General features: G+C 46.1%; 1 protein-coding gene across 5 annotated transcripts in view; it reads left to right on the top strand.

The window, feature by feature from the left end:
* The window catches only part of NRBF2 (nuclear receptor binding factor 2), a 100699-nt gene that overhangs the window by 45771 nt on the left and 27892 nt on the right, over positions 1-27036 (top strand). For 4 of the 5 annotated variants that reach the window (XR_011024236.1, XR_011024237.1, XR_011024234.1 and 1 more), the window contains 2 exons: positions 14963-15057; positions 21854-21962. The gene's annotated coding sequence lies outside the window, so the exon portion shown is untranslated. The remainder of the gene's footprint in view (positions 1-14962; positions 15058-21853; positions 21963-27036) is intronic. The other variant, XR_011024235.1, reaches the window with a different exon arrangement.

Below are 27036 nucleotides of genomic sequence, written 5' to 3'. Positions count from 1 at the left end.
GCAGTAAAGGCAGCCATACGATCCCTATCTGATCAGATTCGATCAGATAGGGATCTGTCAGCTGGTCGATCTGATGGCACATCGACCAGTGTATGGCTGCCTTAAGAGAAACAAAGTTCTGATGCTGTGAAACTGTTAAAGAAACACAAAGCCTTTTCAGTGCTGCTGAGTTGATTTTTAGTCCGGAGGTTCACTTTAAGTAGTGCCAAACCTGGTGGTAGTGACTGAAGAAACATTGGTAATTGTTTCAAGAAACATTCAACATCCCACAGCTTTTTGAGTTTAGGGCACTTCCACAAAACATGATCCATTGTACCCATCAGGTTGCAATTCCTCTGGCATAATGGAGAAACTTTGGGGTCGAATTTAGAGATTTTTTCCAGGGTCATAGACCACTGCCAGATGCTTTTAATTAATCCTTCATGATGACCCACACAGTGTTACATTTTTCTAAGTCAGCGCTGTCCAACTGGCGGGCCGCATCCGGCCCGCCAGGCCTTCTGTTGCTGCCTGCTCCTCTCCCCGAGATGCAGGCATGGCGTGCGCTATGGGCGCCATGCCTGCTCCCTCTTGTGTGGCCTCTCCTGTGTCCCCGCTGGCGCTGCCTCACAGCTCAGACCTCGCAGATCGCGGCGACTGAGGCAGACTGAGTGCGCATATTACCCGCACGGAGTACGTCACATGCGGAAGTGAAATCAGTCACTTCCGCATTTGACGTTCTGCCGCGCAGGTGTTATGCGCGCGCTTTGCTTGTTTCAGTCGCCGCGATCTGTGAGGTCTGAGCTGTGAGGCAGCGCTAGCCCAGCGGGGAGAGAGGAGAAGGCATTGGCGGGCAGCTCTGCAATGAGGTAACGCGGACACCTGTCACTCTCTAACTGGGGGGGCACCTGTCACTATCTAACTTGGGGGGCACCTGTCACTATCTAACTTGGGGGGCACCTGTCACTATCTAACTTGGGGGGCACCTGTCACTATTTAGCTGGGGGGGGGGCACCTGTCACTATCTAACTTGGGGGGCACCTGTCACTATCTAGCTGGGGGGGCACCTGTCACTATCTAACTGGGGGGACACCTGTCACTATCTAACTGGGGGGACACCTGTCACTATCTAACTGGGGGGGCACCTGTTACCTCATCCGGCCACACCACAGCATCACCGCCAGCCCGGCCACAGCAGCACCGCAAGGCCTTTCAGCCCACACATCACCAATCTGGCCAAAAACACTATTGCCAGGCCAGCCAGGCACAGCAGCCAGTAGAGGAGAATACAGAAGCCAGGTGAGAGGTGTCTACCATATTAAAGGGGCATTCTGCCTATTTATGTGAAATGCTCTCTATTTATGTGCCTCATGACTGCTGAATTTGTCTTGTTGGGGGCCTCATGATTTGTTGGGGGCATCACGATTGCTGAATTTGTCTTGTTGGGGGCTTCAAGATTGCTGATTTTGTCTTGTTGGGAGCCTCATGATTTGTTGGGGGCCTCATGATTGCTGAATGTGCCTTGTTGGGGGCCTGATGATTGCTGAATTTGTCTTGTTGGGGGTCACATGATTGCGAACTGCAAGACTATGGAAAAGCTGAATCATCATCATGAGACAATAGCATTAAACCTTTTTTAGTTTTTTAAAACGGAAAATAAAACTGGGAGGTTCTAAAAAAAAAATACATTTTTCAGGAGTAGGATGGATGAAATTGTTTATCTTCAGAGTTTATTTTCAACTTGGATTTTCCATAATGTTCATGTATGAGTTAAAACGTTTGTATGTAGTTTAAATCGCTGTTGCCACTTTGCGATATATAAGTGACTTTTAAGTTGCAGTTTGGGCACTCGGCCTCCAAAAGGTTCACCACCACTGTCCTAATCTAATGTCCCACATTGCTAAGTTCATGTAAATTTGTCTCCACCCGTGGCCACACCCACATTCTGGTCCATGACCACACCCATTTTTCGGCTACACGCGCTGCTCTACTCGCAACGGAACTCCCATGGTTTTTGGCACGCCGTGTGCGCCACGCAACTTCACCAAAATCTTAAATTGCATTTTGTGGAAAGTGCTGCTAATCTAATTGTCCTTTAATTGCATTTTTTTTCCTGAGGGGGGGGGGGTTTGCGGCTTTAGCAAGAACCTTCGGCCCTCCGCCATGGGGTCTGAAAAAAAATGGCCCTCCATGCCCGTGAAGTTGGACAGCACTGTTCTAAGTAAGTTGACAGTCATCTCCCATTCCTCTATACCAATGTCCAAATTCAAACAATCCTGCCACTTGTCTAATTGCCATCTGGGAGAAACTTCTTTTAGATCAAGTATGATTCTATAAAATATTGAAGTGCCCTTTAAATGTGTTCCTTCTGGGTGAATTACTTTGTTAATTTTGGGTAATAAGGTAATTGGGTTATACAGGTATTTATTTAAAAACCTACTTATTTTATCATACAGGGGTCTGTCTGATGATGGTATTCCGTATGTAGATATTAAAAACTCAAAGGATCGGACTCTCGAATCCTCCAATAAAACCTCTATTAGGCCTGGTGCACACCAGAGGAGTTTTTCTGAGCGTTTTGAGTTTCTAAATCTGCTGCTAATGTTATCCTATGTGTCTGTGCACACTGGAGCAATGAGGTTTTGTAAAAAAACGCATAGCATTACATTGGGATGAGCTTTTAAAGGTTTCAAAAGCTCCTCCCAATGTAATGCTATGGGGTTTTTTACAAAACCTCATTGCTCCAGTGTGCACAGACACATAGGATATTAGCAGCAGATTTAAAAACTCAAAACACTCAGAAAAACTCCTCTGGTGTGCACCAGGCCTTAGTTTAATTCCACAGTCGTTCCAGTTTTCCAAATCCATATTTTTGATGACAGTGTAGAGAATATTCAGAGGGGATTAATATACTCCAAAAAACAGTTGCAACGCTTTTCGCAGCTGTGGCCCTGCTTCATCAGGCAATAGGGGATGGAGCAAACAGAAACAAGTGTTTGTCTCAGCCTAGTTCCTCTGTGTGGTTGCCTATCGGGTAACCCTGGTTTGTGAGTATCAATTCACTTACACTATCCATCAAATGGAATACATACTACACTCTGTTGGGCTCTCGGTCTTTCTCTTTTTGTGTTTTGCAACAACAGACTGCCCTGCATTATTGATTAATTACTCTGATTAGGATAAATAATCAATAGTCTAGGGAACTCTGGTATTACAGCAGCCAGTACACATGGCTACTGACGGGCAACTTCTGAAGCACTAAACACATCCTGCCACCTCTCCCTGCTAATGTCCCAGCTGCAGCACAGCAATCATTCTCTCTACACACCCTGCTACTCTTCACATACACTCACTGCAGGCTGTATATAGAGAGCAAGGAAGCACATTGCCCACAGGACAGGAAGGGGTAGGGGAACTACATGTAGTGCAGGAAGTAGTACAGTCTCCAGCCCGCAGCTATTTTCCCAATTGTTGCCCAAACTATTAAAAAAAAATCACAGGGGAAGAACACTGAGCACCATAGCGGCACCCCTAGCCATGGCTACACCCAGTGCTGCTCCACTGCAGAGAGAAAATTCTGAGTTCAGGACTGCTTTAAAAAGGATTATGTATTTTGCCATAATCTGTAAAATTGTGGGTGAACCCAGGAATGTTTTCTGAATATGTGATCTCAGAGAGAAAAAACTGCCCATGAAAACAGAGGGACAAATGTGCTCCCTGCCAGTTGGAAGCAAAGTGACAGTACTCATACCCCCACTGTACCATGACGGTGCTGAAAAAGAAAGTTCCTTTTTAGTATAGACAAATCCAAAACGCGTCTCTAGCCAGTACATATATAGAACCCTGTTGGCCAACACACAGAAAAGGGAGGAGAATTTTAACATGCATTTCCAAAAACCTGGAGTGGAGTTACAAAGTCTAAAATCAATAACCCAAAATCAATTCCCAATGTGCATTGAGACCATCTGACATCCATGTGCCAAGGTGGGAAATCCATGCCACCTTACAGACTAGGAGCTTATGGTAAATTTCTTCCCTTCGCACAAGGCAAGTAACTCTGCCAATGTAAAATACTGAATGTCACCTCTATGGACTTGAGCAAAATGTTTGGAAGCATTGGCCATATGACCTGAGGTCTTAAAGGACAACTTAATTTAGAGGTATATTGAGGCTGCCATATTTATTTCCTTTTAAGCAATAACAGTTGTCTGGCAGCCCTGCTGATATTGGTCTGTGATAGTGTCTGAAAACACCAGGAACAAGCATGTGTTAATCTTGTCAGATCTGACAATGTCAGAAAAACCTGATCTGCTGCATGCTTGTTCAGGGTCTATGGCCAAAAGGATTCGAGATATAGGATCAGCAGGATAGCCAGGCAACTTGCTTAAAGAGACTCCGTAACAAAAATTGCATCCTGTTTATCATCCTACAAGTTCAAAAAGCTATTCTAATGTGTTCTGGCTTACTGCAGCACTTTATACTATCACTGTCTTTGTAATAAATCAATGTATCTTTCCCCTGTCAGACTTGTCGGCCTGTGTCTGGAAGGCTGCCAAGTTCTTCAGTGTTGTGGTTCTGCTATGAACTCCCCCTTCCAGGCCCCTCTCTGCACACTGCCTGTGTGTTATTTAGGATTAGAGCAGCTTCTTTCTTCTCTCTTATCTTTTACAAGCTGGATAAATCGTCCTCTGAGCTGGCTGGGCTTTCACATACTGAAGAATTACAGACAAGGGCAAAGCTGTTTGCAGGAAGAAACAAGCAGCCTGAAACTTCAGTGCATGAGAACAGGGGGAAAGAAACACACAAATGATCTCTTGAGATTCAAAAGGAAGGCTGTATACAGCCTGCTTGTGTATGGATGTATTTTCTATGTGTGGACATACTGTACATCAACCTACTTCCTGTTTTGGTGGCCATTTTGTTTGTTTATAAACAAACTTTTTAAAACTGTTTTTAACCACTTTTAATGCGGCGAGGAGCGGCGAAATTGTGTCAGAGGGTAATAGATGTCCCCTAACGCACTGATATGTTTACTTTTGTGCGATTTTAACAATACAGATTCTCTTTAAAAGGAAATAAATGTGGCAGCCACCATATCCCTCTCACTTCAGTTGTCCTTTAAAGGTATCTTAGCAGCAAATGCCAAACAAAGTTTAAAATCTGTGGCAGATGCAATGCTCTATCCAAAGTATTTTCCTTCAGTTTCTCCTGGTTTCAAATAGCTGTATGCGCTGCCATGTTCCGAGAGATAGGGGGAAGTTATCACCCTCCTCATTGCATTTTAAGGGATCACTTAAAATGAGTCTGAGGGGACTAATCGTGCAGCCCACCTACTGCACATTACACGCAGAGCAAGAAATAAAATAAATTACATGGTGGCAGTGGCGTTCCTACTGTAGTGCGCAGGGGGGGCGGGGCGCACCGGGTGACAGACACCCAGGGGGGTGTCGCCACGACCCCCCACAGCACAGAGCAGGAGGGGGAAGCAGCGCTAGAAGGAGGGGCAGTGGGGGCAGCGGTGGGGAGGCGGGAAATATCCCCCCCTCCCTCACCTGGGACCCCTCCTTCTGCCTCTCTCCCCCTCCATTCAGCGGTGGCAAGTGCGGGCTCGGCGGCGGGGAGACGTGCGGAGAATTACTCACCACTTCCGCGTTCCAAGCGCCGGCAGCGTCATGTCGTCACAGATCTCCGCCTTCATGGAATATCCCCCCCCCCCCCCCCTCCCTCACCTGGGACCCCTCCTTCTGCCTCTCTCCCCCTCCATTCAGCGGTGGCAAGTGCGGGCTCGGCGGGGACGGGAGACATGCGCAGAATTACTCACCACCTCCACGTTCCAAGCATGACGCTGCCGGCGCTTGGAACGCGGAAGTGGTGAGTAATTCTCCGCACGTCTCCCCGCCGCCGAGCCCGCACTTGCCACCGCTGAATGGAGGGGGAGAGAGGCAGAAGGAGGGGTCCCAGGTGAGGGAGGGGGGGGGATATTTCCCCCCTCCCCACCGCTGCCCCCACTGCCCCTCCTTCTAGTGCTGCTTCCCCCCCTCCAGGGACATCTATACTGGGGGCAGCTATACTGGGGGCAACTATACTAGCTATATTGGGGGCATCTATACTGGGGGCAACTAAACTAGCTATACTGGGGGCAGCTATACTGGGGGCAACTATACCAGCTATACTGGGGGCAGCTATACTAGCTATACTGGGGGCTACTAAACTAGCTATACTGGGGGCAGCTTGACTGGGGGCAACTAAACTAGCTATACTGGGGGGCAGCTATACTGGGGGCAGCTCTACTAGCTATACTGGGGGCAACTATACCAGCTATACTGGGGGCAACTATACCAGCTATACTGGGGGCAGCTATACTAGCTATACTGGGGGCAGCTATACTAGCTATACTGGGGGCAGCTATACTGGGGGCAGCTCTACTAGCTATACTGGGGGCAACTATACCAGCTATACTGGGGGCAACTCTACTAGCTATACTGGGGGCAGCTCTACTAGCTATACTGGGGGCAACTATACCAGCTATACTGGGGGCAACTATACCAGCTATACTGGGGGCAACTATACCAGATATACTGGGGGCAACTATACCAGATATACTGGGGGCAGCTATACTGGGGCAGCTATACTAGCTATGCTGGGGGCAGCTATACTGGGGGCAGCTATACTAGCTATACTGGGGCAGCTATACTAGCTATACTGGGGACAACTATACTAGCTATACTGGGGGCAACTATACTAGCTATACTGGGGGCAACTAAACTAGCTATACTGGGGGTAACTATACTAACTTCATTGGGGGCAACTATACTAGCTTCACTGGGGGCAGCTATTCTGGGGGAAACTACTAGCTATACTGGGGCAACTATACTAGCTAATACTTTAAATTACAGTTAGCTCCGCCCTCATCCGGTCATGACCACGCCAATTTTTGCCACGAAGCACGCCGCAGGTTATGGTCACGCCCATTTTTTTTAGGGGGGGGGGGTGTCTTTTAATACCCAGCACCGGGTGCCAAATGTCCTAGGTACGCCACTGCATGGTGGAAATTGGTTTAGAGACTATCCTATAGAAAAAGTTTTGTCTTTGACTATCGGACACAACTGATCTGCCAGTGTTGTGCACAGTACAATAGCGGCAGAATGAGGCCCCACACCTGTGCGTTCCAACAGTTGCAAGCCAGGTAGGATGTCTGGTCCCTGGACAAGAGGCTAGGGGGCAACACAGAACCAAGGGAGGGAGCCCTTTTGGAGGCATAATAGCAGCTGTATTCCAGTACATGTTAGTCATCCAGATACAGAATTAGCAAATTCTTACAGAATGGTAAGAAAATCTTGAATAATTTTCACTATACCCTTATATTCATTACTGTTATTTGTGACAAAAGTAGGCAGATTGGAGACAAAAAACTGAATGGAGTGATGATGCATCATATGCAATAAATGGCAATATGTCTAGCTCTATTAAGCATCCACCTGGGGTATCCTCTACAATGTACAAACTTTGCTCCAAAACAAAAACTCTTGACTAAGAGACTCCAAAGTGAAGCAATTTTGATAGGCCCATATGAGCTTACCACTGGTATTACACAGATTGTATGTTTGGGATGACAACGTCCCACAGCCAACATATAGGTGCCTACACACTGCTTTCTATACCTGTTAACCACCTAAAGGGAACTTTACCTGAGAAGGATGTGGATTTTTCCTCTTAAAATAGTACCAGTTGCCTGACTCTCCAGCTAATCCTGAGTCTCTAAGGCCTCTTTCACAGTAGGACGGTGCGTTTTGATGCAGTGTTAAAGTCGCAACACAAATTACAATGCAACGGCCAAAAAAAGTTGCAACGCAACTTAATGCCCCGTTACTGTCGCATACAGTAGAGCATACAGGCAATGAAAAGTATGCTTCCAAGTGATTACTGAGCATGTGCAAACAGTCCAACGCAGCTAATAACGTGTATAACGCACAGCATGGAGCACTTTCACTTAACGTGCAGCGTTAGTCACCAACGCAACGTGTGCACTGTGAATGGGGCATTGATTTTTCATTGCACTGAGTTATTCTGCGTTAAATGGTGTTTTAACATCGCACTGTGAAAGAGGCCTAATACTTTTAGCCACAGCCCCTCAACAAGCATGAAGAACAGGTGCTCTGACTGAAGTCAGACTGGATTAGCTGCATGCTTGTTTCAGGTGTATGATTCCGCCACTACTACATACAAAGAGATCAGCAGGGCTGGCAGGCAACTGGTATTGTTTAAAGCAACTGGGAACCAAATGCTTTAAAAAAAAAAAAAAGATACTTGCCTAAGGAGAGGGAAGGCTCTGGGTCCTAATATGCCTTCTCTCTACACTCCTGTTGCCCTCCGTGCAGCGCTTCCTTCCACGTTTGAATCCACCACTGTGAAGGATTTCAGGAGCCGAGTCCTACCGAAGACAACCGGCTCCATACTGTGCATGCATGATTATGCGATAAAGGGCGCTTGTGCATGCGCAGTATGGAGCGACCCATCTTTGGGAGCACTCGGGCTCCTGAAGACTTCCCAAAGCCTCACTTTGGTGGCCGAGATAGCAGCATTTGACCGAATTGGTTGAATGCTGCTACGGGGGAGCCAACGCTAGAACGGGCACCAGGTGGCTGAGGAGAGGGAAGGCTCTATTAGACCCAGATCCTTCTCTCTCCTTAAGTATCTGGCTTTTTATTTATTTATTTATTTATTTTTTAAGCATTTGGTTCCCATTTCCTTTAAAAGGAAACATCCATATCCCTCTCCGTTAAGGTTCCCTTTAAGGACCACGGTCTTAAACCCCACTAGTGACCAGACTATTTTTTACAAAATAGGCCACTGCAGCTTTAAACACTTAAGCCTATCTGAACGAACATTCTTGTCCAGATAGGCTGCGCACACTCCTGTCGGCAGTTAGCCCAGCGATCAATGAATGGGATTATAGCTCACATTCATTGATCGAAGCCCCCCCCCGCAGAAAAACAGACACCCTCTTATAGAGGCCGCGGTTTTTCTGAGTTAAAAGTTTCCCGTCCTCATTCATGTTCCTGGAAGCAAGATCGTATGCTTCCAGGACTTTTTGACTGGCCATCTTGTGGCCAAATAGTAAAACTGCACCCGCATCCATTTTTTTATTAAATAAATACTATTTTTACATTTAAAATGAGCTGTTTACCTTCCACACCAAAAATTACTCAAATAAGAAAGAAATGGTAAAAAATCATTTTTTTTAACATTCCTGTTAAAATGGATTTAGGATTAAATAATTCTTAGCAAAATGTATCACCCAAAGAAAGCCTAATTGATGGTGGAAAAAACAAGATATAGATCAATTCATTGTGATGAGTAGTGATAAAGTTATTGGCAAATGAATTGGAGGTGAAAGTTGCTCAGATGCAAAAAATGAACAACCCTGTGGGCTGAAATGGTTGAGGCCTCGCTGCATGGCCGTACAACTCGGCACACAAGTGATTCTCCCCCCTTTTCTGCTGCCCACCAACAGAGCTTTTGTTGGTGGGCTGTGATCACTCCTGGGATGTTTTTTTTTTTTTTTTTTTATATTTATTTATTTAAAAAAAAATTATACTATTAACTTTTTTTATTTCCCTGCCCTCCGCCAGCCAATCACAGTGATCGTCTCGCATAGACATCAGCCTATGAGAGCCGATCACTTCCTGAGCCTGTGACACGGCTGTCCCCAGTACAGCGATGCCTTAGATCGCAGTGCTATACGGTGTAAATAGACATCGGTTTTGTTGTCTAACAGTTTCCTAGCAGCGATCACCACTGGGAGACTGATGACGAAAGTGGAGATGCGCGCGCGCCTCTTTGCACCAGACCTGTATGAGTACATGCTCCATTTTTTTTATTGCCTGATGAAGCAGGAGATGCCTGCGAAACGTGTTGCGGTTGCACTTTTTGGAGTATACAAATGAATTCTTGTTGATTTGAATATATAGAACAGTCTCTTTGTGTGTCTGCTTGGAGGCGGTAAGTCCACCTCTGCCTCCTCTCATTTTAACATTTTTCGTAAATGTTATTCTTTTGGCGCCTCTGTCTGCTTATACAGTTCCTGTGTCCACCCTTGGTGGAGGGGTGTTGCTCTGTATTTCCTATCTACAGAGAGCGACTTCTTAAAGGGGAACTGAAGATAGAGGTATATGGAGGCTTCAATGTTTATTTCCTTTTAAGCAATACCAGTTGCCTGGCAGCCTCTGCCTCTAATACCATTAGCCATAGCCCCTGAACAAGCATGCAGCAGATCAGGTGTTTCAGACTTTAAAGTCAGATCTGACAAGACTAGCTGCATGCTTGTTTCTGGTGTTATTCAGATACTACTGCAGGGAAATAAACTAGCAGGGCTGCCAGGCAACTGGTATTGATTAAAAGGAAATAAATATGGCAGCCTCCGTATACCTCTTACTTCAGTTCCCCTTTAATCCTGACTGGGGACAGGTCTAATTTCCCCACCTGCTGATATAGTGGTTACCTGGATGGTAACCCTTGTTTGTGAGTATATCTGCATACTTGCCTCTACATATCCATTCTACCAGTACATACTAAACTATATTGGGCTCTCGGTGTCTCCATCTTTGTGTAACTGTAGTGAGAGGTACATGGAGGCTGTCATATGTATTTCCTTTTAAGCAATACCAGTTGCATGGCAGCCTTGCTTATCTATTTGGCTGCAGTAGTGTCTGAATATTACTAGAAACAAGCATGCAGCTAATCTTGTCAGACCTAACAATAATGTCAGAAACACCTCATCTTCATATGCTTGTTCAGGGTCTATGGCTAAATGTATTAGAGGCAAGCAGGATAGCCAAGTAACTGGTATTGCTTAACCACTTGAGGACCGCCCCCAGCCGATGGACGGCGACAAAGACTGGGCCTAAACGACCGCAATACGCCCATCGGTGGGGGCGGTGGCGGGCGTGGTTATGCGGCGATCGCGTCATTCGTGACGCGATCAGCCGACGACGACTGGCTCCGCCCACCTCATGCTGTAACCTGCCGGCCGTTCGGGAACCGCCGGCGGGTTACTAGCACCCGGATCGCCGCTCACAATGTGTATAATAGGCTTTGTAATGTATACAAAGCCTATTATACAGGCTGCCTCCGGCCCTGGTAGTCCCAGTGTCCGAGGGACCACCAGGGCAGGCTGCAGCCACCCTAGTCTGCACCCAAGCACACTGATTTCCCCCCCCTACCCCCTGATCGCCCACAGCACCCCTCAGACCCCCCCCCCCTGCCCACCCCCCAGACCACTGTTTGCACCCAGTCACCCCCCCTAATCACCCATCAATCACTCCCTGTCACCGCTATTTTTTTTAACCCTAAACTGCCCCCTGCTCCCTCCTGATCACCCCCCCCCCACCCCTCAGATTCTCCCCAGACCCCCCCCCCCCCGTGTACTGTATGCCCCTATCCCCCCTGTAATAACCCACTGATCACCTGTCAATCACCCATCAATCACCTCCTGTCACTGCCACCCATCAATCAGCCCCTAACCTGCCCCTTGCGGGCAATCTGATCACCCACCCACACCAATAGATCGCCCGCAGATCCGACATCAGATCACCTCCCAAGTGCAGTGTTTACATCTGTTCTCTACCCTAAACACCCACTAATTACCCATCAATCACCCCCTATCACCACCTGTCACTGTTACCCATCAGATTAGACCCTAATCTGCCCCTTGCGGGCACCCAATCACCCACCCACCCACACGCTCAGATTGCCCTCAGACCCCCCCTTATCAATTCGCCAGTGCATTATTTACATCTGTTCTTCCCTGTAATAACCCACTAATCACCCATCAACCACCCCCTGTCACTGCCATCCATCAATCAGCCCCTAACCTGCCCCTTGCGGGCAATCTGATCACCCACCCACACCAATAGATCGCCCGCAGATCCGACATCAGATCACCTCCCAAGTGCAGTGTTTACATATGTTCTCTACCCTAAACACCCACTAATTACCCATCAATCACCCCCTATCACCACCTGTCACTGTTACCCATCAGATTAGGCCCTAATCTGCCCCTAGGGCACGCAATCACCCGTCCACACCCTCAGAACGCCCTCAGACCCCAGCCCTGATCACCTCGCCAGTGCATTGCTTGCATCTATTTCCCCCCTTTAACACACCTTGAGACACCCATCAATCACCTCCTGTCACTCCCTAGCACACCTACCCATCAGATCAGGCCCTAATTTGCCCCGTGTGGGCTCCTAATCACTCGGCCAAACCCTCAGACCCCCTTCCGATCACCTCCCCAGTCCCCTAACAGAATACATTGGGGTGTCTTCTTTCTAAAATGGGGTCACTCTTGGGGTTCCTATACTGCCCTGGTATTTTAGGGGCCCTAAACCGTGAGGAGTAGTCTAGAATCCAATTGGCTAAAAATGACCTGTGACTAGGACGTTAGGCCCCTTAGCGCACCTAGGCTGCAAAAAAGTGTCACACGTGGTATCACCGTACTCAGGAGAAGTAGTTTAATGTGTTTTGTGGTGTATTTTTACACATACCCATGCTGGGTGGGAGAAATCTCTCTGTAAATGGACAATTGTGTGTAAAAAAAAAAATCAAAAATGTGTCATTTACAGATATATTTCTCCCACCCAGCATGGTTCTATGTAAAAATACACCACAAAACATATAATACTACTTCTCCTGAGTACGGCGATACTACATGTGTGACACTTTTTTGCAGCCTAACTGTGCTAATGGGCCCAAAGTCCAATGAGTACCTTAAGGATTTCACAGGTCATTTTGAGACATTTGGGTTCAAGACTACTCCTCACGGTTTAGGGCCCCTAAAATGCCAGGGCGGTATAGGAACCCCACAAGTGACCCCATTTTAGAAAGAAGACACCCCAAGGTATTCTGTTAGGTGTATGATGAGTTCATAGAAGATTTTATTTTTTGTCACAAGTTAGCAGAATTTGAGTTGTATTTTTTTTTTCACAAAGTTTCATTTTCCGCTTGTGATTTTATTTTTTGTCACAAGTTAGCGGAAAATGACACTTTGTGAAAAAAAACAATTAAAATCAATTTCCGCTAACTTGTGACAAAAAAATAAATCTTCTATGAACTAACCATACTCCTAACGGAATACCTTGGGGTGTTTTCTTTCTAAAATGGGGTCATTTGTGGGGTTCCTATACTGCCCTGGCATTTTAGGGGCCCTAAACCGTGAGGAGTAGTCTTGAAACCAAATGTCGCAAAATGACCTGTGAAATCCTAAAGGTACTCATTGGACTTTGGGCCCCTTAGCGCAGTTAGGGTGCAAAAAAGTGCCACACATGTGGTATCGCCGTACTCAGGAGAAGTAGTATAATGTGTTTTGGGGTGTATTTTTACACATACCCATGCTGAGTGGGAGAAATATCTCTGTAAATAGACAATTGTGTGTAAAAAAATAAATAAAAAAATTGTCATTTACGGAGATATTTCTCCCACCCAGCATGGGTATGTGTAAAAATACACCCCAAAACACATTATACTACTTCTCCTGAGTACGGCAATACCACGTGTGTGGCACTTTTTTGCAGCCTAACTGCGCTAAGGGGCCCAAAGTCCAATGAGCATCTTTAGGCTTTACAGGGGTGCTTACAATTAGGCACCCCCCAAAATGCCAGGACAGTGAACACACCCCACAAATGACCCCATTTTGGAAAGTAGACACTTCAAGGTATTCAGAGAGGAGCATAGTGAGTCCGTGGCAGATTTCATTTTTTTTGTCGCAAGTTAGAAGAAATGGAAACTTTTTTCTTTTTTCTTTTTCTTTTTTTTTTTTTTTTTGTCACAAAGTGTCATTTTCTGCTAACTTGTGACAAAAAATAATTCTTCTATGAACTCACCATACCTCTCACTGAATACTTTGGGATGTCTTCTTTCCAAAAAGGGGTCATTTGGGGGGTATTTATACTATCCTGGAATTCTAGCCCCTCATGAAACATGACAGGTGGTCAGAAAAGTCAGAGATGCTTCCAAATGGGAAAATTCACTTTTGGCACCATAGTTTGTAAACGCTATAACTTTTACCCAAACCAATAAATATACACTGAATGGATTTTTTTTTATCAAAGACATGTAGCAGAATAACTTTCGCGCTCAAATGTATAGGAAATTTTACTTTATTTGAAAAATGTCAGCACAGAAAGTTAGTCATTTTTTTGACAAAATTCATGTCTTTTTTGATGAATATAATAAAAACTAAAACTCGCAGCAGCAATCAAATAGCACCAAAAGAGAGCTGTATTAGTGACAAGAAAAGGAGGTAAAATTCATTTAGGTGGTAGGTTGTATGACCGAGCAATAAACCGTGAAAGCTGCAGTGGTCTGAATGGAAAAAAAGTGCCTGGTCCTTAAGGGGTAGAAAGACTGTAGTTCTCAAGTGGTTAAAAAGGAAATAAATATGGCAGCCTCCATATCTCTCACTACAGTTGTCCTTTAACTGTTTCCTTACTCTGATTACACCTCTCTGACACTGAAACTGTACTTGGTAAGTTTTGTGACTTCATATCAATAGAGGGGCCCCATGTAAAACTCACACTGGGGGCCCAAGCTTCTCAGCTGCACCACTGCAACCATGACAACAGTGCACTATTTGTAGACTTTTATTTTTGCATCCTTTCTCTGTTCAGTCAGTGCCAATGAGCACACACAGATCAAGGGGAGAATTACATGCTAAATTAGTGCTCTGCTAATGCAGACATGTCTTACTCCACATCAGCTAAATGGCTGAGATAGATCAAGGATAACTATCACAACATAATGTTTATTTCAAATTTAACTTTTTATTGGTACTTGTTAGACAATTACAACATATGCGTTATATTGTACTGGTAGAATTTCCTTAACATCAAACATTCGGTGAAAAATACAAATAAAGAACAAAGTAGAACATTGCATATAAATACATAATGTTTGTAACTTTGCAATGCTTATTCTTGCTTTGCAGGAATTGTCTTTATTCTCTTCTCTAAAGTGGTGCGAATAATGAACTATGGATTGCTTTGGAAAAAAAACTGCAACACTGACATCTGGAGGATAAATGTGAGTAGTACACTCTGAAAACAAATTGCCAAGTTGGAGTCAAAAACGTTTTATTTGTGAAGTTTAGTAAAGTGTATTCAGCAGGGGTGTCGACCGTCTTTGATCCGGGGCACCGGCCGGGAACCTGTTGCCATGGTCCCCCGGATCTATTGACTGGCAGGAGGGGGCACTGGGCGGAGTGGCGGGGGGGGAGCGGGCAGTTAAAAACTCACCTGTCTTTAGATCACCGCAGGCACAGATTCCATGTGCTTCCAACTTCCTCCCAGCGGCATCCGTCGTCTTGGTTACCATTGCGAGGGACACCGCAGGGAGGAAGCCGGAAGCACATGGAAGCTGTGCCTGCGGTGATCTGAAGACAGGTGAGTTTTTAACTGCCCGTTCTCCGCCCCGTGCCCCCTCCTACACTAGGGGAAGCTGCCTATCTAATCTACGCTGGGGGAACCTACCTATCTAATCTACGCTGGGGGAACCTACCTATCTAATCTACACTGGGGGAACCTACCTATATAACCTATACTGGGGGAACCTACCTATCTAACCTATACTGGGGGAACCTACCTATCTAATCTATACTGTGGGAACCTACCTATCTAATCTACGCTGGGGGAACCTTCCTATCTAATCTATACTGGGGGAACCTTCCTATCTAATCTATACTGAGGGAACCTACCTATCTAATCTATACTGGGGGAACCTACCTATCTAATCTATGCTGGGGGAACCTACCTATCTAATCTATACTGGGGGAACCTACCTATCTAATCTATACTGGGGGAACCTACCTATCTAATCTATACTGAGGGAACCTACCTATCTAATTTATACTGGGAGATGCTGCCTATCTAACCTATACTGAGGGAACCTACCTATCTAATCTATACTGGGGGAAGCTACCTATATAACCTATACTGGGAGAACCTACCTATCTAATCTATGCTGGGGGAACCTTCCTATCTAACCTATACTGGGGGAAGCTGCCTATCTAACGTACACTGGGGGCAGCTGCCTATCTAACCTACACTGGGGGCAGCTGCCTATCTAACCTACACTGGGGGCAGCTGCCTATCTAACCTACACTGGGGGCAGCTGCCTATCTAACCTACACTGGGGGCAGCTGCCTATCTAACCTACACTGGGGGCAGCTGCCTATCTAACCTACACTGGGGGCAGCTGCCTATCTAACCTACACTGGGGGCAGCTGCCTATCTAACCTACACTGGGGGAAGCTGCCTATCTAACCTATAATGCGGAAACCTACCTATCTAACCTACACTGGGGGCAGCTGCCTATTTAACCTATAATGGGGAAACCTACCTATCTAACCTACACTGGAGGAAGCTGCCTATCTAACCTATGCTGAGGGAAGCTATCTACAGCCCAGCAAAGCCCCAGCCCAGCAAAGCAGAGCCCTCAGCAAAGTAAACCCCCCAGCCTAGCAAAGCCTCCTGGTCCCAGCCCAGCAAAGCATACAGCAGTTCGCATCTAAAAACGCATATTTGCATTTTGTATGCGTTTTTCATGCGATTTCATTTTGCATTTTATGCAAATCACTAGGAAGACAACAGGAAGCGGAAATTCATCACAAAACAATTTAAGCAAAAATGCATGAAAAACGCATGCCATTGTGTTTCCATTGACTTTAATTATGTGCGTTTTTCATGCGTTTTTGAATATTCTCCAACAATAAAAAAAGCATCAAAAATGCATATGTGTTTTTGATATGCATTTTTTTCCTGCGGCCCATAGGCTTCCATTAGCGGCAAAAATGCAGCGTTTTCCGCAACGCCAGCGTTTCTGCTATGTGTGCACCCAGCCTCAGTGACATAATATAAAAAGAGGCAATCTGATTTTAGATCATTTCTTTTTTTTTGCCCAAAGATTGCCATATTTATAAAGCAACAACAACAAAAACATTTGTAAAGTGCTTCCCATAGGAAAGTGCATAGAGGGAAAACTTATGAGATCATATGTGTCAGACTAAAAAGCTAGTTCTTCAGTGTTGATTTAGGTGCCTCCAGGGTTGGAGCTGTCTTCGTTGGGTGTGGTGAGGCACTCTACAGGGTAGGGGCAGCATGAAAGAAGACACTGTCTCCAAAGCTTTGGAGCTTAACGCTGGGGGCGATCGTGTTATTGGATCCCGTCAGGGCTTTCTAGACTTTTTGCTGCCTGAGGTAAACTAGTGAGAATGCATCACCCCTGATCCCCTGCAAACCCCCCACCTCTTTCGATTTGGAATGATCGCACAGCACCCGAAAATGTTCAGGTAGGTAGCCAGATATAGGTTCCCCCTGTATATGGTAGATAGTATATTTGCCCCAGTATAGGTAGTATAAGGAACTTATCTGTTTATGCTGAAATTTGCACCGAGAACCGGGCTGAGGCCTCTACTTCCTGGTCTCGGCGCTTGTTCCCCGCTGATGATGTGCAGGCTGGGACACAGGCCGCATTTCTTTGATAGGCAGAGGACGCATTCTCAGTATGCCCTCTGCAAAGGTAAACAGTAGTCAGCTGACAGCACTGGGTCAGCTGACAGTGCAGTGTCAGCTGATATTCATAGCTGATACTTAGGCAGGGTACCGTTGTCTGATTGGATGTGCGGAGTGAGGCCGGCCACTGATTAGATGAAGTTGCCTTACAGGTAGCTAGTATAGTTGCCCCAGTATAGGTAGCTAGTATAGTTTCCCCCAGTATAGGTAGTATAGTTGCCCCCAGTATAGGTAGTATAGTTGCCCCAGTATAGGTAGCCTGGTGGTTGCCCCTAGTATAGGTAGTATAGTTGTCCCAGTATAGGTAGCTAGTATATTTGCCCCAGTATAGATAGCTAGTATAGTTGCCCCAGTATAGGTAGCTAGTATAGTTTCCCCCAGTATAGGCAGTATAGTTGCCCCCAGTATAGGTAGTATAGTTGCCGCTGCACCGATATCAGGATAAAAGTCCAATTTTTATTGAGGCAATTGTGGACAAACAGCAATACAGCTCACAAGTATCGGAGCAAACTTATGGCTCCTTAGGCATAGCTTAGTCATAGAATAATCATAGGTATGACTAAGGAGCCATAAGTTTGCTCCGATACGTGTGAGCTGTGTTACTGTTTATCCGCAATTGCTTCAATAAAAATTGGACTTTTATCCTGATATTGGTGCAGCGGAATTCTTATCTACTACATTTCCCTGGCATCAAACTGATACCAAAGTAATGTAACATCAAAGATGATTCTAATATTAGTGAAAAAAAATCTACATGAGCAGTGATGATCATTGAAAAGCAAATTTTCAACTTGAAACCGAGCCAATTAAAATCGGTAGCAGCTTGAAACTTGTGTTTGCTTTTGTTCACATTATTCAGGTAGCTGATTCTCCATTATATCGGAGTATTACTGCTCTGTAGTGCCCTCTTGTGGCATTTAAATAAACTGCAATCCAAGCCAGGAAAAAAAACGACTCTATGGTAAAACTCCTATCACTTTTCTCTGCTTGTCAGGCTCTTTTGATGTCTTGAAAAGATTCCTTTTTGTATAATCAAAGCCAGTGACGGTCTTTTATGTCATATGCAGAAAAACATAATCAGGCCTCTTTTATCAGAACACAGAGTAGTATATGTTTATCAATAGCCGGTAATTACCCCGCTTTTATGTCTCTTGCCGCATTACATTTATAGACGTCCTTCATACATCAGAGGTTAATTTTGTTCTTTGGATTTAGAAATTATGTTTTCAAGCCAAGTTGCTGTGCAAAACAGATGTTAACCCATCATGTCCGAAATATCGGCTAATTGGCTGAAAAGCTGCAGCAATTACTCTTCAGCTGCATGCTTATTACTTAAACCCTCCTCCTTACTTACATACACGGTAATTAATGGTGAACACTAAAATGTGATATACAGGGGTCTAGTCCTGGAAAAAGAAGTGAGTGGACTCACCCTAAAAATCTCTTCGCGGCGCACCAAAAACGGGTGTGGTCATGCATACCGTGGGCGTGGTCATGGTTGGGGCCAAATATACATGGCCTTAGCAGTGATATAAAAGGTCTGCTAGGGGAAGTTTGAGCTCTGTCGTAGTGTATCCCCAAAAAGTAGATGTAATCTGACAGCATTTCACCAAAAATACACATAATCTGGCAGAGGTTCTTCCAAAATACAGATAATATGGCAGTGGTTCCACCAAAATAGACAATCTGGAAGCAGCAGTTCCCCCAACATACACATAATCTGGAAGCAGTTCCCCAAAATACGCGAAACCTGGCAGCGGAACACCCAAAATACACGTAACACCCAAAATACATGTAATCTGGCAGCAGTGGTCCTCCAACATACACAATCTGGCAGCAGTTCCCCAAAATACATGTAATCTGGCATCAGTGGTTCCCCAAAAATAAAGATCTGACAGCAGTTCCCCCAAAATAGGTACCCCCAGTATAGCTAGCCAGGTCTATAGGTGTCCCCAGTATAAGGAGCCATGTGTATAGTTTTCCCCAGAATAGGTGGCCAGATGTAGAGATGTCACCAGAATAGGTAGCCAGGTGTATAGATGTCCTCAGAATAGGTGGTCAGGTGTATAGATATTCCCAGAATAGGTGGCCAGGTGTATAGATGTCTCCAGAATAGGTAGCCAGGTCTATAGGTGTCCCCAGTATAGCCAGGTGTCCCCAGTATATGTAACCAGGTGTTCAGGTGTCCCCAGTATAGCCAGGTTTATAGGTGTCCGCAGTATATGTAGCCAGGTGTATAGGTGTCCCCAGTATATGTAGCCAGGTGTATAGGTGCCCCCAGTATAGCCAGGTGTATAGGTGTCCCCAGTATATGTAGCCAGGTGTATAGGTGCCCCCAGTATAGCCAGGTGTATAGGTGTCCCCAGTATATGTGTAGCCAGGTGTATAGGTGCCCCCAGTATAGCCAGGTGTATAGGTGTCCCCAGTATATGTAGCCAGGTGTATAGGTGTCACCAGTATATGTAGCCAGGTGTATAGTGGCCCCAGTGTAGCCAGGTGTATAGGTGTCCCCAGTATATGTAGCCAAGTGTATAGGTGTCCCCAGTATATGTAGCCAGGTGTATAGGTGTCCCCAGTATATGCAGCTAGGTGTATATGTGCCCAGTATATGTAGCTAGGTGTATAGGTGTCCCCAGTATATGTAGCCAGGTGTATATGTGCCCAGTATATGTAGCCAGGTGTATAGGTGTCCCCAGTATATGTACCCAGGTGTATAGGTGTCTCCAGTATATGTACCCAGGTGTATAGGTGTCCCCAGTATAGCCAGTCTATAGGCGTCTGCAGAATAGGTAGGCTGGTGTCCCCCCAGCTGGAGGGGAGCAGTGCAGTGGAGAGGAGCATTGTGCACAGCGTGGGGAAGGGCGGACATCTTCTCCCCCCCCCCCCCCCTTCCCTAACCTTGGGGCTCCTCTTCCTGGCTCTCCCCTCCGGAACGATTGCGGCGGTGGCTGGCAGCGGGCATCAGTGGGCGGGACTTACCTCCTTTCTCGTTCCGTCGAGTTGAAGCTGTGCGTGCAGCTAGTCTGGTCTAGTGAAGACCAGAGCAGCGGCACGCACAGCGTCAACTCGCCGGAACAGGAGGAGGTAAGTCCCGCCCACTGATGCCTGCTGCCAGCCACCGCCGCTGCAATCGTTCTGGAGGGGAGAGCCAGGAAGAGGAGCCCCAAGGTGAGGGAAGGGGGGGGAGATGTCCGCCCTTCCCTGCTGCTCTGCACAATGCTCCTCTCTACTGCGCTCCTTTCCTCCAGGGTGCTAGGGTGGACGACGTCCACTCTCCCAAACAAGTAAGTGGACGTCGTCCACCCGCGTTCACGCAGGACTCGACCCCTGCTGGTATATACGTTTTCACCTAGATACATCAGGCATTACTATTGCATTTTTTTAGTTACTATCTGACTTTAACTAAGCTATGTTGTAGTTTCTTTGTAAGTTGCCATTTATTTTTGGTGGGTTAGTTTCTCACTTAATTATTTAAAAGTCTAAGTCTATCGCTTCATCATGAGGAGCAGAGATGCTTACGCTTGACCCTAAGTAACTTCCATCAAAACGCCAGTTATCTGTGTTCTTCCTTGTGACGGCAGCACATGAAAGAACACTGATGAGATGACAAGCATTCTGTTGTTTTTATGAGGGCTATGAAGTCGGAGTCAAGGAGTCAGAGAAATTTTGGCTACCTGGAGTCAGTGGTTTCAATAAACTGAGGAGTCAAATTATTTTTGTACCAACTCCACAGCCCTGGTAAGAATTAGACTAAGAAGTTGGAGTCAAGAGTCGGAGCAATTTTGGGGGGTGCATATTATTTTGGCGCTGTTCAGTTCAGCGCAGTGAGAGCCGAATGACGGCTCTCACCGCTGCCGCTAAACTCTGAGGCGGTGTTAAATACTATTCCCCCTCCGAGTTGTCGAAGCTCAGAGGGGGATGTAATTCTGGGTCTGGCAGCCGCCACAGCCCCAAATTACCGATACGTGCCCCGCGCAGCATAGCATTGCTGCTATGGGGTGCCCAGTTTCGGCACTCGGGCTCTCAGTGCCGGGCGCCGAATTTAGCTGATCTGATAAGTTAGAGTTGGGTGGTTTTTGTACCCGCTCTATAGCCATGCAAGGGTTGAGTCGTCGAGGAGTCAGAGCAATTTAGGGTACCTGTGTTTTTAGTCGGTAGTTTCATGAACTGAGGAGTTGGATGTTTTTTGTACCAACTATTATTTTTATGATATATGCTGTATGCTATATTTTTACTGACTAAATGTGAGTGAAAAACTTTTTCTTATCATTTTAATAAAGTTGTATTACGCTATGCGAGCATTTCCTCAGTGTTTTACAGGTGGCACTGCCGTTCAGTGTAAGCTTGCACAGAAGGAAGTTAATCAGAAGATAATTATTGATTTCTAAAGCGTCAACATATTCCGTGGTGCTGTATAAAGTAAGAAACTAACATGGAGTACATAATACAGACAAATTTAATACACCAATATACAGCTGCCAGTCTTTTAGGGTATGTCTCTACCAGCTTTGCACATCTAGAGACTGAAAATCCTTGCCCATTCTTCTTTGCAAAACAGCTCCAGCTCAGTCAGATTAGATGGACAGCGTTTGTGAACAGCAGTTTTCAGATCTAGCCACAGATTTTCGATTGGATTTAGATCTGGACTTTGACTGGGCCATTCTAACACATGGATATGTTTTGTTTTAAACCGTTCCATTGTTGCCCTGGCTTCATGTTTAGGGTCGTTGTCCTGCTGGAAGGTGAACCTCCGCCCCAGTCTCAAGTCTTTTGCAGACTTCAAGAGGTTTTCTTCCAAAATTGCCCTGTGTTTGGCTCCATCCTTCTTCCCATCAACTCTGACCAGCTTCCCTGTCCCTGCTGAATAGAAGCCAGGGGAGGACTGGGACCTTGTGGCCTGGGGGGAAACACAAACCAGAGGCCCGTTATCATGGCAGCCCCAGCCCAAATGACGTCACACAGGCACCCCACGTGGTATATGCCAGTAGTCACGTGGAGCGCCAATGCGGAAATACAGGCAATGGGTGCACATAATACATTTTGAGTGACAACGTCCGGGGTTTAAGTCATGTCTATCATTCATGGTTATATCGCATGCCATGATTATCGCACCTGACAACCACATTGGCCTGATATTTCCCAACATCTCAGATTGATACATTCAACCAATTTCCAGCCAAAATTTTTATCTGATTCGATAATATCAAAACGGATGATCGATTGGCTATCAAGTCAACAGATGTATGGCCACTTTAATTCCCCAAAGCTCATTCCTCCCCCCCCCCCCCTCCCCCTCACACACACACACGCACGCACGCACGCACGCACACACACACACACACACACACACTTATGTCCTCCCCTTCGCCACCATCTCTACTAATCCCTCAAATATGCCCCTCTTCCACCTCGGATATCCCCTCCCCCATTACCAGACACATCCTTACTGACCTTTCTGCTGGCACCATAATCCCTGCCTCGTTAATGCTAATTTCCAAAGTTTCGGTATCCCTCCTTCCATCACTGTTTTCACTCCCCCCCCCCCCCCAAAATCCATGCCTTGCTTACCTGCTTTTTATTGGTGGTCAGTGGCAGTGAATCACTGCCTGCCCACGACCCACTTCACTATAGTATGAAACCCTATAGGCCACATCCATACTCAGTACTAACAGGTGGAAAAGCCATTATGGGTCGATCATAGTGAAAGAATCTGTCCCTAACAATTGATGCATGTATGGCCAGCTTTAGATTATGGTTTCTAATAACAAGATTGGAGAGAGGAGAGAGAAGGCAAAGCAGGTGGATTTGGTGCACGGCGCTCAGCACCGGTTACCCAAACTAGGAGCCCCATAGCAACAATAATATGCTGCGCGGGGCGCTTAAGGGAAATTCAGGGCTCCGGTGATCACCGTACCCCAAATTACACCTCCCTCAGAGTTGCAACGACTCGGAGGAAGAATAGTATTTAACCCTGCCAGGGAGTTTAGTGGCAGCAGGAAGAGCCATCATTTGGCACTCCTGGCGCCCAACTTACCCGCAGCATACAAATACTAGGGGCTCAAACACACTATAAGCGCTTTTATGAGCACTTTTTAGCCATCAGAATCGCTCAGAAAAGCGCTTATAGCATGTCTGAGACCTTATGCAAAGAAGGGGAGAAACGGTGAGGAGAGAAAAGCTGAAAGAGAAGGAAGAAGATAGTTAAGTGACAAGACTTTGGCCTCAATTCACTAAGATCATGCTGGAGAGAAGGCAAGAGAAAACTTACTTCCACTAGTAAGAGAATTCTCTTATCTCTTCATTCCTTACGTTACCTCTTCTGTAGTTAAGTTACCTCCTCTGTAGTTATTTTCACACGCAGTTAATGAACAGCCTGTCTTTAACTCTGGAGTTATTTTAAGGATTAACCTCCCCAGCGTTCAATTTTCCCAGGATTTCTTTGCAAAAAGTGATAAAATGTATTTTTAAAACTTTTTTTCCCCTGTAACTTGCCAAAATGTGTCAAGCAAGGGTCTAGTATACGGTGCAGGAGAGTATTGATGTGTATGCACGTTTATACTGTTCATAACATGTTTTTATGGATGGACATTTCTGTCCATACCGCTGGGGAGGTTAAAGAGTTAACTTAAAGACAGAAGAGGTAACTTTAGGTTTGCCTGAGGTAAAATGTTTCCTGAATACTACATGCCTTATCACCATGGTAACAACTCTAGAAGAGTTATTAAAGACAGGAGATAAGCTTAGTGAATTGAGGCCAATATGTTCTGTACAGCGCTGCGGAAGATGGTGGCGCTATATAAATACTAAATAATAATAATATCAATAATTTGCCTCACCAGGATTGCACTTTTATTTAGCTTTCCTGTATAAGAAGAAGACACAGCCAGCACTAGGGGAAGAGGGAAACAAAGGTGAATGAGGGAGGGCTGGTGCCAACCAAGAGTGCTTCTGAGCGATTTTCAAATCGACAGTGATTTGAAAAGCGCTTCGCTAATGTTACCCTATGACGGTGTTCTCACAGCAGCATTGTGATCTTTTAAAAATCGCAAACACACTGCATGTAGCATTTTTTGGAGCGATTCATTCAAAAATCGCTCTGAAAACCGCTTCACAAAATCGCACTTGCAAATTGCTAGTGATTGCTATTGTGATTTTGGCGTGCACTAGCTCAAAGAGAGGAGGAGTGGAGAGAGACTGAGAATAGCCTGAGATGGAGCAGAGCTGTATTGCAGTCTCACATCACACAGAGGCTACTTGCCAATAACATGACTCCTGTCCCTGCCAGTCTCTTACACAAGTCAGAAAGCAGCCCTCGTGGAGTCTAGGGACTGTCAAAAACTTTTCAACTTGTTTAAAGTGAACCAGAGACGAAGCACCCTTGTGTATTTTACCATAGAAATCAGTGGGAACATTAGAGAAAACATTTACCCTGCTCTCTGTTCCATCCTCACTGCTAAAAGTGTCTGTTATCTAGCTGAGATAAGAATCCCAGACTGAGCATTGATTCTGGCTTTGCTATAATGACTCAGCTATAATGATTCCTGGGCAAAGCCAGCAGGGGGCAGGCTTGGACTTGAAGACAGCAAAGAACACAGTCTCAGCTATAATTATTCTGTAGCAAAGCCAGACCGACTGCTTAGTCGGGATTCTTATCTTAGAGGTGATAACAGGCAAATTAAACAGAGAACAATGTAACAAAGAGCAGATTAGGTGTTTACTGTCATGTTCCCACTGATTTATAAGGTAAAATACATGAGGTTGCTTCATCTCTGGTTCTCTTTAAAGCCTTGCCCACACATGCAGTCATTAGAACAATGGGGAGAAACAAGACAGATGTTTGCCCATGGACCCTCCAGGCAAGCTCTGCATCATGCTGTGTATATTTACCAGCTTGCCTGCCCTCTAATTGCACTTTTATCAGCTAGCCAAGTGTTTCACATTGCCTTACAACACCAAACCTGAATACACCAGACACTGAACCAGCCCTAAAGCAGGCCATACACTGGCTCGATTCACGGCCGTTTCGACAGCAGATCCGATCCTGGGATCGAATCTGCTGCCAATCGCTTGCGCTAAACGCACCCGCCGATCCGATTTCCTCCCGAAATCGGATCGGTCCGTCGATCGCGCCGTGCGGGAAATTACCCTCGATCGCCCGGCGGTAGGAGCGCGTCGCTTGCGGCGTACGATTCGGGCCCGATCCGAGCATGTATACATTACCTGAAGCTGGCTCCGGGGTCCTCTTCTCCTCGCTGCACCGCATTTCCGCATGTCCCAGTGTACGCTTATACTTCCTGTGTCACTCCGGTGACCAGGAAGTTGAAATAGAGGGCGCTCTATTTGAACTTCCTGGTCACGGAGTAACACAGGAAGCGCCGGGATGGAGCAAGAACAGCGGTGCAGTGCAGTGCAGTGCAGAGAAGACGCCCGGGAGCCAGCCTCAGGTAATGTATACGGGGGGGGGACAGGCGGCAGGAGCAGCTGAACAGATTGTGATCGGTTTCAGGCTGAAATCGATTCACAATCTGTTTGCAGTAAAGGCAGCCATACGATCCCTATCTGATCAGATTCGATCAGATAGGGATCTGTCAGCTGGTCGATCTAATGGCACATCGACCAGTGTATGGCCACCTTAAGGGCTTGTTTCCACTGTTGCGACGCGATTTCGGCCGCATTCCGACGCTTGTAAAAACGCATGTGGATGCGTTTCCACATGCGTTTTTACCCGCGATTTCGCATGCGATTTCGCATGGCAGGGTGCCATGCGAAATTAACCATGACACTGCCAGGGCTAAATAAAATTGAAAAAGGTGCGAAATCGCACGCGAAATCGCGGGTAAAAACGCATGTAACAAACGCATGCGTTTTTACTATTAAATACATTAGCGGCGATTCACACGGATTCCCGACGCAGGCGAAATCGTTGGCTCTTTTGTGCGTTTTTTTCACGCTGAAAAAAACGCACCTCAACAACGCTACAGTGGAAACAGGCCCATCCACTTGTATTACATGTGCGGATCTGCATGCGTTGGACGCATGCAGATTCGCGATAGTGGAAACGAGCCCTTAATCACTGAATGAAAGGCGGCCTGGGGGGAGATTGCCGCCCTTCCCCCCTGGCCATAGAAGCACCAGAGCATGATGCTGCACCACCATATTTGACAAGCCCCTATGGCTTGTGGCAAACTGCAAATGGGGCTTCTTATGCTTTTCTGTTAACAATGGCTTTCTTCTTGCCACTCTTCCATAAAGGCCAACTTTGTGCAGTGCACAACTAATAGTTGTCCTATGGACAGATTCCCCCACCTAAACTGTAGATCTCTGCATTTCGTCCAGAGTCACCATGGGCCTCTTGACTGCATTTCTGATCAGCGCTCTCCTTGTTCGGCCTGTGAGTTTAGGTGGACGGCCTTGTCTTGGTAGGTTTACAGTTGTGCCATACTCCTTCCATTTCTGAATGATCGCTTGAAAAGTGCTCCGTGGGGTGTTCAAG

Source organism: Hyperolius riggenbachi, chromosome 10 (genome assembly GCF_040937935.1).
Source record: "Hyperolius riggenbachi isolate aHypRig1 chromosome 10, aHypRig1.pri, whole genome shotgun sequence".
Lineage (NCBI taxonomy): Eukaryota > Metazoa > Chordata > Amphibia > Anura > Hyperoliidae > Hyperolius > Hyperolius riggenbachi.
This window is presented reverse-complemented; position numbering and strand designations above follow the sequence as displayed.